This window comes from Miniopterus natalensis, chromosome 16 (genome assembly GCF_054644295.1).
Source record: "Miniopterus natalensis isolate mMinNat1 chromosome 16, mMinNat1.hap1, whole genome shotgun sequence".
Taxonomy (NCBI): domain Eukaryota; kingdom Metazoa; phylum Chordata; class Mammalia; order Chiroptera; family Miniopteridae; genus Miniopterus; species Miniopterus natalensis.
Window position 1 is genome coordinate 39,154,537 of NC_142096.1, and position 14,332 is coordinate 39,168,868.

Sequence of the window (14,332 nt, forward strand, 5' to 3'; positions counted from 1 at the left end):
TTCCAGCTAATTCCCTTTCTCATTAAGCTGCTTAAAAATGGGCTTCTGTCCCTTCTAAATGAATGAGTACTGAATGATACCCTCGTCCTTCCTATGGCGTCACTGAACATTAGTGTAACAGAATGGATTTCTTTAGCTAATAGAAAAATTTAATCCAAATTTGTAACTCAATTGAACACTATTAGTTAAGAGGGAAACACTATAAGAGGCAGAATTTATAGAAATTATTAACAACAATCTTCCAACTTAAAGAGTTATTATCCTCCCCAAGGCTGGGCCCCGGCGAGGTAGCATGTACCTTCGCCCTGACAAACACGGTGTAACTAAGGCAGTGGAGCAGGGTGGGTAAGACCCTGGGCCCCGCCGTGGATCAGCCCTGGGCTGGACCCATACTCTGTCATCTACCTTCTTAGGCTTTGAACAACTTCATTATCCTCTCTCAGCTTAACTTGTTTTCATCTTTAAAATCAGCATGACCCTGGGTGCTGTAAGGGTTGACTGAGTAATACAAGCAATACTCTTACTCTTACTAGTCCACACGGTCCATGCACAGTGAGTGGCACTCTCACTGGTATCCGCAGTCACTTGCTCAGCTGTCACACACACGCAGAGGTGCCCAGTGCATCCGCAGTCACACAGAGCTGGAAACATTCCTTCCCACCGCGCTCTCTGGCCATTGCTCCGAGTTTTATAAGTCTCCTGATACTAATCAACGCAGAGCCTCTCTGCCCCTCTGCGCAGTGCCGAGTGCCAGCTGCTGCAGGAACGGTCTGAGTGGAGAACAGAGAGAGCCACAAATAACTTAGACACTCAAGTGCTCGCCTCCCTACCCAGCCCCTCTTTTCCATTTCATATGTAACCAGTGGAACACAATTATGAAAAACTCAATTAAGATAAGCTGGCCTTAAAAAAATAAACACGTTCAATTTATACCATTTCTTAGGATTAGTTTAGTAGGAAAAAAATTCTCATAATAGTATTAAATTTCCCATTCAGCTTCCAGCCACAGAACAAGGGCTGCTGGCAATAATTGCTTTTTTAATGACTCGCTGCAACTCAGGGTAAACTCTGCTATAATTAGAGTCTTCCAGGAGAAGTGTCTTATGATTAGATTTTGGACATAGCCAAGATATCATTTTGTGCTTTCCGCCTCTTTCCGTGAAAGTATTCCAGTCTTTCATTTCTGACACTTAGCTACTAAGTCCATTTAGAGAAATTATCACTTTCTCTTGAAAAGCTAAGTGGGCAAGTATTAAGCTAAGAGAGCCACAGAGCTGTCCGTCAGCTGGAGTGGGGGCTGGTTTAACCGCCCGCCTCGCTCTCCATGTCCGCCTCAGCCGTCTCCTGCTGCAAGCCTGCTTTTTGGGTTTCTCTGTGCACTTGGCAAGCGAGAAAACCTCAGCTCTCAGTCAGGCACCACACTCAGCCATGGTTCCCAGGACAATGCTCCAGCTCTAAGCTCCAGGGAAAGGCAATCTGCTTAGCCTGGCGGGAGCCGGGGCCACCCTGTTCTGCGGGTCCTGGCCAGGCAGGAAAACTCACAGAACACACACCCGTGTGCTCACGGGTGTCAGGAGAAGCAGCTGCTGGGGAAGAAGCTGAGGGCTGAACAGGTTCCCCACAGAGGCCACAGATGTTACCCCAGCTCTTTAAGGAAGAAACCGATCCAGTCACCCAGCTGGCGAGGGTGTGAAGTTCATCTCAGGCCCGTCTCACTGTCAAGTTTGTGGCTCCTATTTTAAATCTGTAGTCTTCAAAGCGAGGTACACAATCCAGTCCACATGATTTAAAAAGAAAATGTTCAATATTTTCTTTCTCTTTAATTTTAATGTGTAAATAAAAAGTATGCAGAAGTGTAACAGTAAAGAAAGACTTCCATCTGAATTTCAGATTTTATGCTACGAAAACAGAGGTAAAGGAGCCAGAGCAAGCTGAGAGACCCAGTGAAAAAATTAATGTTTCAAACTCTTGTCTTGGCATGAATTTGCATCTCATTAATATCAAGGCGATAAGAGGTTTTATTTCCACATTTATTAAAGAAAGAATCACCTCTCTTCAGTGGCACTTGAGTTCAATATTATAAACATAGCAAATGAAATGCAGACGAAGTTTCAAGCTCATCATATCCTAGGTTTGAAGAGAAGAAATGAGCTGGTAACAATTATACATAATATCTTAAGCCACAGACTAGATGTCATTTAATCCCTGCAGCCTTCCCCATAACCTGGTGGAATGAGCCATTTCCTCCTCCTAGTCCCATTTTAAACAGCCTCTGTGCTGCAGGCAGGATGGGTTGGAGGAAGCAGAGTCACAAGCTCAAATGCCACTGTAGTGCCCTTCACTGCAAAACGGGTGTAATACAGACTCTTGCACTTACAATTTGGGGAAAGATAAAAGCAAACAACGTAAAGTAATTATCTGAATCCCTGGCACTAAGTAAATGCCCTTTAATTATTCAATGTAATGATTTCTTCCTTTTGTTTCAGATATAAGGACTGGCCAGCAATCCCTACTCACTGACATCTCATTCCAAAATAATTACAGTTGAAATGGTCAGGAGTCTGGCTTTAATTATTTCAAAGAAAATAGGAGACAAGATGAGAAAAAACAACACCCTACTCTGTTTGAGGGATCTCTCCCCACCGGACTTTTTTTTAACCTAATTGCATGACTAACGACCTAAACACAGAGATAACATAAATAATTGCATTTACCAACAACTGTTCTGGTTCGTTTCTTTCTCTCACATGAACACGGAACACACAGTCACCTCCCACATTGCAGTGCATGGCATGTATTGTGTGTGTCACTTACAGCGGTGTGTTCAGAATTAGATACAGATAAAACATAAGCATGACTAATGCAGAGGGTTTATGTGGCTGAAGAGGGCTATTTGCCCCTAAACGCACTGGTCCTGCTCACAGCGCATCCTTTACAATGTGTCTTCTTAAGCGTGACATCAGCTATCAGCTGTAACTGCTCACAGCCTCGCTGCCTTGATCAACACTGAGCATGTTATGATGTCCTGAGTCTGGAGCAAATAGGATCTAAATGAGAACCAGGCGAGAATTTTATGAATTAAAAATGTGAGTGTGGGGCAAGGGTCCTGTGATGTCTATTCTGGCTCCTGCCGACCGCTCTGCTCTGCTCTAAGTGAGGCGGCCTCACGGGAGGCCTGGCGCTGCGCAGCCGAATGTTTCTACTCCAGCTGTGGGGTGTGCTTTGGGGATGACACAAAGCCCATGAAGCAGAGAGACGCTGTGATTCAGCGGGTGCCTTGGGCAGAGGAGCAGCAGGTTCAGGCTCCCTGGGCATCCGGGTTTCCGATACAGCTTTGGCCCAGCCTCGGCCTCCTCTCCCGCCTTCTGCGACTAGCATTTCCCCACTTGGGATTTCACAGACCAGCAATAAACAAATTCCAAGTTTCATTTCCATAAAGCCACGCAAGATGGGTCCCCTGAGTGAAGACTGCCTTCCACCCTTCATCTTAGGAATTTAAACCAGCAGATTTGATAGTAAATGTTAAGGGCGTGCAGTTAACATACAAAGTGGCAGCTGGAAAGGGCATAACAGACTGGCATTTGGCTTGAGGACTTCTGTGTCCTGGAAAGACAAAATAGCTAAACAATGCTGTTTTCTATTTATGTGTTGCCTTCTGAGACACTTGGCTTTGAGTGTTTTCTTGGTGAGGAGTTCATCTGGTCCCAAGCACTCGCCCCACAGGGAGGAGAGGCCACTGCTTTTGTCTTAGATTGGCAGGTAGAGAAAATGAAAAGCTAAGAAATTGTGCACATTCCCCCAATGAAAGGTCCTTTTTTATGTCAGGCAGAGATGAAGATGGACTCATTCTTAAGCTTGTATAACGTATTAACATGTGTAAATGCTTAGCAACAATGCCTAGTACATAGGAAGTGCTAATTAACCAACAGCCACTACAACCACCTTCATCATCACTCCCACCTCCATGAGCCTTCCTACATTTGTTTATGCAACGGCGGAAACAGAGGCTGTGTCAAAATGGGCTGCCTATCTAGATCGTAGGGGTAGTGACTGGTTCATGGAAAACGGTAGCTCAGTCTCTGAGTTATAATTTAAGTAATAAAAATAACTGGGTGAAGTGCTAAAGAGCTAGTCTAGTTCTACAGTGAAGAGCATTAAAAAAATCACATCAAATAACACGGGTTCTTCAAATGGCTACTGCTCCGTTCTTGCCGTAGGACATCTGATGAGCTAGGTAACCTCTCTGCACTGCAAAGTCCTATGAAAATTAATGAAGGAAACCTCCACTAAAATGAAAGTCAGGAAGGCCTGTAGAGGGGGCCCTCATGCTCTGCCACTCGCCGTGACTACCCCAAACAGGAAGAGACCTTGGTCTCCAGCACGAAGGTGGATCTGCTTTCTATCCCTGCAAGAGGAAGGAAGATCTTCTTCTCGCCCAGCAACAAGCCCAACCACTGGAAAAGCACAGCCAGCCAATGGGGAGCCCGTCATCCTGAACTCCTACTTTTTTCCAGTGAACGTCCACTTTTCTTTTGCTAATGACTTCCTTTCCCCATCCTCTTTTTTATAAAAGTTTTTCATTTTGTAGAATTCCTTGGAGAATCTGTTTGCTCGAAGAGATGCTGTCTGATCCATGAGTCATTTAATAAAGCCAGCTAGATCTTCATATTTACCCAGCTGGATTTTGTTTTTCCCAATCCTCATTTGTAAATTGGGATAATACCATCAAAGTCACAGTGGTGTATAGAGAGCAGGGGCTGGTATAGGGTAAATACCCAACAAATGGCAGCTACTTTCTTTGTTAAAGGGCAGACACCTGATGGTCAAAAGTATAGACTTTTGAGTCAGAGCAACCTGAATTTTAGTCCTGGTTCTGCCATTTATTTTTCTTGCACAGGGAATCTTTCTAAACTGTTGTTCTCTCATAGGCTAAAGAAGTGAAAATGATAGTACCTATCTCATTAGATTATTGTGAGCCTACCTCATTAAAGTAGTCAAAAATACATATTCTTGTTGTTAATAACTGCTAACATTTATTCCGTCCTTACTATATACTAGATTTGGGTGAAAACACTCTTCATGTACCATCTTGTTTAGCTCTCACAGAAACCATATGAAATAGGTAACAGGATTATCCTCATTTAATAAGGAAACCAGGGTAGAACGATTAGGTAGCTTGCCTAAGATCCCCATTTAACATTGTCAGTGTTGGAATTCAAATCTACTTTAAAATGCTAGAAAAAGTATATTTAATCTAAAGTAAGTAAAAGGAATAACCAAGATAATAGTAAAAATAAGACCAGAATTCAATGAAACAGAAAATGGATAAGAGAGAGAGAAAATCAACAAATTAAAGCTTGGCTAAGGGTGTGTCCATCTCCTAAATGATTCTGAGATTCTGTATTTTCAATTTTCTTTCCTGTATTAACTCATTGAGAAGGTTTCTATAATTTATAGTTTCATTTTGTCTTTTAATGTATTCCCTTAAACTTTTATAAGCACATTTGACCTAACAAAACTCAAATGTAATCAATATATTTGCCCTCTTCCTCTTGCACTACATCAGGACCTTAGAACCCTTTAAGATGCCCCTCCCCTGCCTTTTACTTTTTATGTTATTTAACACTTTAATTTCACCAAGTAGTTAAATTCTAAAATTAGTCATTATTATCAAGGGCATTGTTTTACATGGCCATTTCTTGTTTCAGTTGATTAATTTCTTTGCTTTCACTTGCTCGTATCTTTTTTCAGCTCATACCTGTTCAGAGTTCAATTTCTATTTTTCTATAGTCCAGGATGTAGTGGTTCTCTCAGCTAAGGTATGTGACTGAAAATTCTCCGAAAGTTTTCTTTCTTTTTTTGAAGGGGAAAAGATTGTGGAAAATGTCTTTCTCCTTTACCTTTATTTTTGAGTAATAATTTAGCTCAGTATAAAATTCTAGGTTGACACGTTCCCTTGATACACTGAAAATATTATTACATAGGTTCTCGCCTCAGTTATTTCTATTGAAATATCACTGAAATTCCTGTTTGTAGAACTGATGTTTCTTTGCAGTGAATCTGTATTTTCTCTTTAGCTCTGTATTTACTATTGCGCTTCTTGAATCTAAGAGTTCATGTTTTTCATATGTTGCAGAAAATGCCTTTTGGAACTCTTAGAGTAGGACCTTTTTAATCTACCATCTACAACTTCTAATCTTACTTTCAAATTTTCCATCTCATCACTGTATACTATAGTATGGGAATTACCCTCAGGCCTGTCTTTTCCCCAAGTTACCTTAGAATAAACAGTTATTGCAAGCAGTTTTCAGTTCCTTTCAAAAACAACACAATCCAGTTTCATATAGAGAAAACATGTCTCTTCTATTAACATCACTTATTGCCAACTCCTTGCTGAACTTAAATTAATTCCAAAGGGTCATTCACTTAGTTGAGGATGGCTCAATGTGTACCATGTCCAAATATATTAATCCCCAAATATGTTAACCAGATCTTTTTGTTTTAAACATATCTTTATTGATTGCAGAGAGAAGAAAGGAGAGGGAGAGAGAGAGAGATAGAAACATCAATGGTGAGAGAGTCATTGATCGGCTGCCTAGCCCGCAACCCGAGCATGTGCCCTGACCGGGAATCGAACCCCAATCTCCTGGATCCTAGGTCAATGCTCAACCGCTGAGCCAAGCCCGGCTGGGCTGTTAACCAGATCTTTAACATTTTTTTCCTAGTGGAAATTGTTTCTTTGGGGGCAGCATACATAAGGTGGGGGAGCTGAAGAGAGAGAGTGCTCAAGGAAGAGCCTCAGTTCATCTCACCACATGAAAAAATGGGTCAAGAGATGTGTGTTAAAGTTCTACTCACACTTTGTAGCTTTGAGTCTTCGGTCATGTGTTGGGGAGGTAGAGTGGATGTGACCTGCAAGCTGGCCCTGGCAACTGGAGGATCATCACCCCTTCCCTTGTCCTTAGAAGGTACATTCTACCCACCTCTCCTGCACAAGGAGCCATTTTAAGGATGCAGACTTGAGAGAGCAATTGAGAGAGCACGTGTGGTTGAGACCATTTGAACAGTATATGTGCCTGAACTCAGTTAAGGCCTCTATAAACTTTTAAGATTCAGAAAGGTGGATGCAGAGATCTACTTGCACGGCAACCGCCCAAGATAAGCTTTGTGTATAAGTTCCCCTGCTCATGAAGCCTGCCGCCGACGCATGTGGGGGGCTGGCCTCCTTCAGTCTCCCCCTGCCCTCTGTGTATGGAGGCCAATTTCAGATGTCACCCGGGGAACCCCCAAGGTTGCACCCAACATCGTGCTGCTTCATCTACCTTGCAAATGATTTCTCCAGGCCCGTGTTATACCTGGCAACGCCTTCCTATTTTCATCAGATAGGTAGAATGTCATTTCCTGGGGGGGTCTCTCCTTTATTAGAATACTCCCTTCCACCCAGAACCAGATGTAATCATCGCTCCCTGACAGTTCCCTTCCTTTTGCCAGTGCCTCCCCTGCCTCTTGGGTCTCATTTCTTCCAGGGGAATCGTCTGAGCACCTTTCTCCTCTCCTCTCCCCTCTGCAACAGAAAGCTGTGGGACAGACAGACAAAGAAAGGAGAAAATAAGAGGAAAGATGAGAAACGAGGAATAGCAAAGGCAAGTGGAGATCATCATGTCTCCCGTGTTGGGGGAACTAGTTGAAATCTATACAATTATCAACAGGAAAGAGTTCGAGAAAAATGTTCTACCAGTCTTGGGTTTTGGATTGAGTAAGGTGACAATGGATCACTTTCAAAGAGGATACCTTTAGGATTACGGGTGATTGTGATGTTTGCACTGACAGTGTTTACCACACATCACATGACCTCTGCTCTCACCCACTAGTTGATAAAAATCTTGAGGTAAATTGGGCAGTTTCTATTTATTTGAATTTCGTAGCTGAGAGGGCTGAGTGTCAGGCAGGTGAAGTAACATGCAGCTCATTCAGTTAGCACGAGGCAGAGCTAGACCCAGAAGTACTGACTCCTACTGTGGTAATACGTCTGCTCCATACGGTTGTGCTGCATTAAGCGGAATCGGATGGGAAACATAAGCCTAGAGAAACCGAGGTTACCTGAAGGGCAACGTAGCATGGACATAATAACCAGGGAGTGGGAAGCAGCCTCGGCTATCTTTAGCATTTGGAAAATGACGTCACGCTGGCTACTGGCTATCCTGCCTGCAGCTAGACCCTGACATCAACTATTAAATGCTAGGTTGGATGAAGCAGAGCTGGGCCCTGGCACCGTAGGGTGAAGGGCTCTGTGACCCTGGAGAAACAGAACAAGTCTACAGAGTTCACGAAATAGCCACGTCAGCTGGAGAGCTTCCACGTGGTAATAGCAGAGGTCTGGGTTTGAATCCCAGTGCTCTTGTCATGGCCAAGTCCTTTTACTGGCTAAGTCTTATTTTTCTCACCTGTTAAATGAGAATGAGAATCTCACCACACTGGGAAGATTAAATGGGATTTCCTGTGTAAAGCACCTAACACCTAAGAGGAATTGAATGAACCTTCTATCCCCACCTTCATTCCCATGGGGTAGGGAAAACTCAAAGCCTACAATATACAAGCTCATGGGTTGTTTGGACCTTCTGCAGGGCCAGATCACTTCTTTGCTCCACTGTCAGATACGATGTGAACATCCGAGGTGGCTGAGAAGCTAATAAATGCTCATACTACGAGTTCCAAAGTTGCCAACCAGCAGTTACGTAAAAGTGTAAACACTTCAACATTTTACTGGCTAAGACCATGATTCCCTTTGAGTAACTTTTGCCTTGGCACACACAAAAAAAGATTCCTTCCAAATAATTTGCTCTGAAAAGTTTACTGAAGCAATTACAAGCTATTGTTCTATACTGGTATGTCAACATTTCTGTTAATTCTGGGTCTACATCACTAACTATAGAGAATAAAGGTTTACACAACAATCCAGGGTAACCCAACACCACCCAAGGACCCGTGGAATGAGCTGCATTTAAAATGTGTATGTGTGACCCCCAAATGACAGCACTCTGTCTAAAGGAAGGGGGCCTTGCATCTGCACAGCGTGTGCTACAGAGCAATATAAAACTAATAGCAGCCAAGTGTCAGTAAAACCCTAATCGCAGGAAAGCAGAGGGAATTAATTTAGAAAGAGATAAAGCTCACCTCAAGAGATTTCAGCAAAAAACTCTCTAGGAGGTAATAAGGTTGGAACTTTTTCAGAAATTAGTAGTGGGAGGCACTGCTAGTGATTGAAGAAAGAAACGGAGTAAGATGGCCTTGGCTTAACTTCTGGAGCAGGGCCGTTTGCCAGGTGACGTGAGCAAAACAGAGCTACGCATCCGTGGCGGTCCATTCCGCCAGGTGCCACAACACAGTGCTTAAAGGCACTTCTCCATTTGTGGCTCTTTCAAAGGCGACATGGAGTAGTTGAAGGAGCATGGGCTTGGCCTGGGTTCAAGTCTCAGGGTGACTACTAGCTGTGGGACTTTAGGCAAATGAGCTACAAATTAACTTGCTGAGTCTCTGTAAAGAGGTCTCCTAACACCTCTCAGGCAGTGGTGTAGTCAAAATAAATCAGTAGGATTGTGTATGCCCAGTATATAAAATGCTATTCTACTCTGTTAACTGTTAGAAAAGGAAGGGGTAGAGCGATTAGGCTGTAACCGACGGGCTTGCAGCTCTGTCAGTCTTCCTTCCGCCTCCCTCTCAAGCCCCATTCACGCCCCTCCTGGCCACCAGCGTGATGGGAGCAGCGAGCGCGCTGGGCCTTGGGTTCCAGTCAGGCTGCAGCGTTCACCAGCTGCTGACGTAGTGGCCACTCAACCTCTCTGGGCCTCAGTTTCCTCATCTTTAAAATAAGGATGGAAGAATCGCCCACATTTAGTGCTCTGTACCGCAAGAGATATGGCTCGTGACAGCACCTATAACCTGCAGGGCCATACAGTATTAGGGGTTGAAACTGCCATAAGAGAACACGGGGTCCCAAGGACCTTAAATGACCTGCCCAGGGTCATGCACGAGTACAAGGCACTGAGAGCAAGAACTGAGGTAGAAATTTAGAGTCAAAGAACCCAAGAAAATTAAATTTCCCAATTCACCAGCAGCCATGATGATGCTAAGGGACTGCTGTGGTACCTGCTACGGTTCTTAAATCCCATACAAACCCATATGCTGCATTTGCATGTGTGTATATTATATACTATGCATAGCACAGATGTGTAAAGTAGACATATATATGACATGCATGCACATTAATATGTATAATATATGCATGCAGGTAGATGCATATACACTTACTTACATAAAAAGAGAATGAGAGACTGGAGTTCCAGATTTTTTTAAGAGAGCAAATTTCTATTTTAAGAATCATAAACAAATTTTGCTTCTAGTGTGACTACTGAATTTGACTTTGGGGCAAAATCTCCCTTTATTTGTGGGGTTTTGAGGAAAGGCTTTGAAAGCAGTCAAGCTGCTCAAAGCAGATATTTCCGACTGAGACTTCTCTTCCGAAAGCAAACTGGACACAGAAGCCATGTCCACCGCAGACAGGCTGAGGTTGCTTTTCTCCTAACCTGCCCCCAGCCTGCCCTGCTCCTGACCACCAGTGGACAGTCCCTGCGAAGGAAGCGCCCCCATCAGATTGGCTGGGACAAAGGGCAGAAATGCGACCCACCCGAGCGGGAAGGCGGACCTCGGAATAGTCTCTCCGGTTGTCTCGGCGGAATTTACTGGGAAATTGCACAGGTTCAAGGCGGGGGGTGTGGCAACTCACCGACTCAATCGTGGGACGACACCACGCCCTGGGAGTGGCGCGTGTTTACCTGAGTGTTCCTATGGTCCACCTTCTTTTATTTTTGCCCTTGTCACAAATCTGAAACATTATAATTCTGAAATAAATCTTATAAACATAAGTCCAAGTAAAAACTTCAAGATTCAGTCTCATAAAGGCTCTTGGCCATCACAAGAAAACTCCCTTTAAAACAAGGAACGTTCATGGGAGGGCAGAGCAGGCCCAGGAAGAGAGACAAAGGTGGTGTGTCTGAGTGATGTTCCTGGAACTATGGGGACAGAAGTGAGGCGCACACATTGAGACAGAGGGCATGCTTTGAAATGGAACCAGTAACATTCAGAATATGGGGATGAGCACGGTCATGGGACTTGGAGAGCCCTGGAGGTGACAGGGATTCTTGGTAAGAAATAGGAAGCGAGGGCTCCAGACCTCACACCTCAGCACCGGGGACCAGGTGGGAGCCCAGGCACAGTGGCCATCTGACCAAACCGAGTGGCTACATCTGACCCCAGGCCTGTCTCCGGGCACCTTTTCTGTCCCCCTCAGCCTGCCCAGCCCTGGCAGTGCCCAAATGTGCAGGGCTCCCAGGGGCACCTGTCTGCCAGCCTCTTCATTTCCTTCCTGGGTAAAGAACCCGCTTATTTCAGGCCGGAGTGAGTTTCACCTGAACCACAACAATGGACCTGATCTGACATCAGCTGCAGGAGCTTAAAGAGGTTTAGGCTCGACAGACTAAAGTCATTTGCGGGAGCAGGAGCCCAGTGACAAAATGCCGTTACGAGGCGTAAACCTGTCAACTACAATTACCCACGATGGATCCCAGAGAAGCAGAAGAATTAAACCTTGTCAATCCAGAAGGCTGGGCTGGAATGACTTATTTGTGGGCATCATGATGAAGGCTCCCAAGTGGGCCCGGTTCCTCTGCGCGGGTTCCTCTGCTGGCACAGGACAGGGCTGCGTGTGGAAAGTGTGTCTACAGAGGAGTCCAGGTCCTGTGAACTCTTCACGCTCTAGGTCACAGCCAGGTCGCCAAAGCCATCGGGACCACCAACCACAGCCACACCCCAACCTCTGTCAGCAACCTAGAAAGCTTCTGGCGAAATCTTGAGAGACCCCACTACATTGTTCAGCAAAATACAGTGTTTTTCAGATGTAGGGCGTGGCTGGAATAATGTCATGTGCTCACTAAGCCCCACTTCCCCTCCTGCCCACACTGCTAACCGAAATTCCCAGTCCCCCTGGCACTAGCTCGGATCGGATCCTATGTCTCTGTTTTCATAGAGACGGTGAAAGGCAAAGCAACAGGTCCTATCAGCCACTCTCACGCTCTCTCTTCCTCTCACCCCTGTCCTGCACATGCAACGGGAAGACGTGGAGAATCCAACATGAAGCCTGATGGCCTCTGGCATTGGTGGAGCCACTGAAGGAAGGAACCCGAGCCCCTGAATGACTTCATGGAGCAGAACTCCCCTACTGACCCTCGTTCTCTCAGTTCCTGGCAGAAAGTAAATATGAAATAAAGGTAGCTGCAGGCAAGGAAGGCTTGAAACTATTCTTTGAAGAATGTATAGAATTTCAGTGGGGAGAAAAGATGGGAAAAGTGTTTGTGTTGGATAAAAAAGGTGTTAGATGGTAGGAAACTTACATTTCTTAAGAACTCTCAAGGTGCACTTAGCTTAGATTAACAGATTTTATACTTGGATGTCTGTCTAATAGACATCGCAAACATACCACATTCCAAATTAAACTCTTATTTCCTAAATGTCCTTCCAACTTAATAAATGGCAATTCCACCTTCTCTTCCGCAGACCAAAATTCTTGCAGCCAACCTTGACCCCGTTCCCTTTCTCACACCCCACATGCAGTCTGCTAGCAAGTGTTACCAACTCTACCTTCTGATTATATCCAGAGCCAACACTTCCTGCCACCTCCACTGCTAGTCGCATCCAATGAAGCTGTCATCTGTCACCTGGATGGCTTCTAACTCCCCTGACTTCATTTCTTTGTTTCCATTCTTGCTCCCCACCCCCCATTCCCCCACCGTTTTCTGTCCACACAGCAGAGAGGACTGGAAAAGAGTAAGTCAGAGCACATCCCTTCCTGCTTGCTGCATAGTTTCCAGGCTCACTGACAATGAGACGAGAAGTCCTATCCGTGGCCTGTGTGGACTCTCTGAACTAGCGGAAATGCTCTCCATTGCTTCTCTGACCCTGTTTTCTGCCACTTGGCCCACTGCTGCCTCCTTTCCAGGCAGCTTGGTTTCCTTGCAGCTCCTCAAACAGCAAAGCACATGTCTTTCCCTGAGCCTCTGCACCTGCTGCACGTTTGTCCCCAGATAGTGTGTGGATCACTGTCCCATCTCAGATGCCACCCAAGCAGAGCAGCTCCCCTGACCGAAGGTTAGAGCCCCTGCCACTGACAGCTCCGTGCCCTGGCTGATTTTTCTGCACAGCCCTGTCCCCACCTGGCGCAGGCAACATAGTTCTGCTTGTCGTCTAGTCCCCGATAGAGCACAGGGCCAATGGACTGAGACCGAAGCGTGTTCACAGCTGTACTCCTGAGTCACCCCTGCCTTTTTCACTTAGCCTTAGATCATAGACTTTTTACCACATTGTTTATAAACATAAAACAAATTGTTCTGATGATCTGAGAAGGCTCCCAAGTCTGGTGGCAGGTAAGTGGAGCCTTGAAAAGTAAGAAGCATTTCAGCGAGATGAGGAAAGCCCTCTGGGAGAGCGAACCACTCATTGCAGTGCAGCATCCACGGGGGCCGGGCCTGTGTGTGCCGCATGCACACCTGTGTCCTCAGCAGCCAGGACGGTGGACACTCATCTGTAGAATGAATGACGTTTCCATAAGCAAAGGTATTAAGAGGTGAAATTGTTTGGTTAACCCCAGGAAGAACAGAAATGCTCGAGATCACATCAAATCACATTAGCAGGGCCTTTGGTAGCAAGTGACAGAAACCCAACTTGAACTAGCTTAGGGAAAAAGAGAAAATAGGTGACTACCAGGGCTACCCAGGGGATTCGGAATTGGGTTGACCAGTAGGTCAATGTCCTCCAGCCAGGACCACCAGGAATTTACCTGTAGTTAACTAAGTCAGGTTTCTCACTCGTTGCATCAAGGAAGCATTCTCAGAAAAGGGTGTTGGAAAGAACCTATTACAGGTTCTTATCGTTGCCGTGACCCATCACTGTCACACAGTGGCCTTTTTGGTGTTGACACTCCGTGGAATTGTTGCTGCTCAGCAGGAGAACCCAGGCCTACCTGTGAGGCAGTGCTGGAGGCAGGGCTCTTTTCCATTTGCCCAAGGACAGTGAGGGAATGACGGGATGGGAGCGGGTTCCAAGGAGACTAAACCAAGGATCTGAACACATCAAGCTTCCCTCTCTGCCCATATTTCCTTTCCACCGCTCTCCATGGCTCAGCTGCGTTCTCATTGTGGTAAAATTCCCCTCGTTTGGGGAAATATGGAGCTTACGAGCCTCACACATTAGAACTCTCATGCATAGGGAACATGCTGACTCT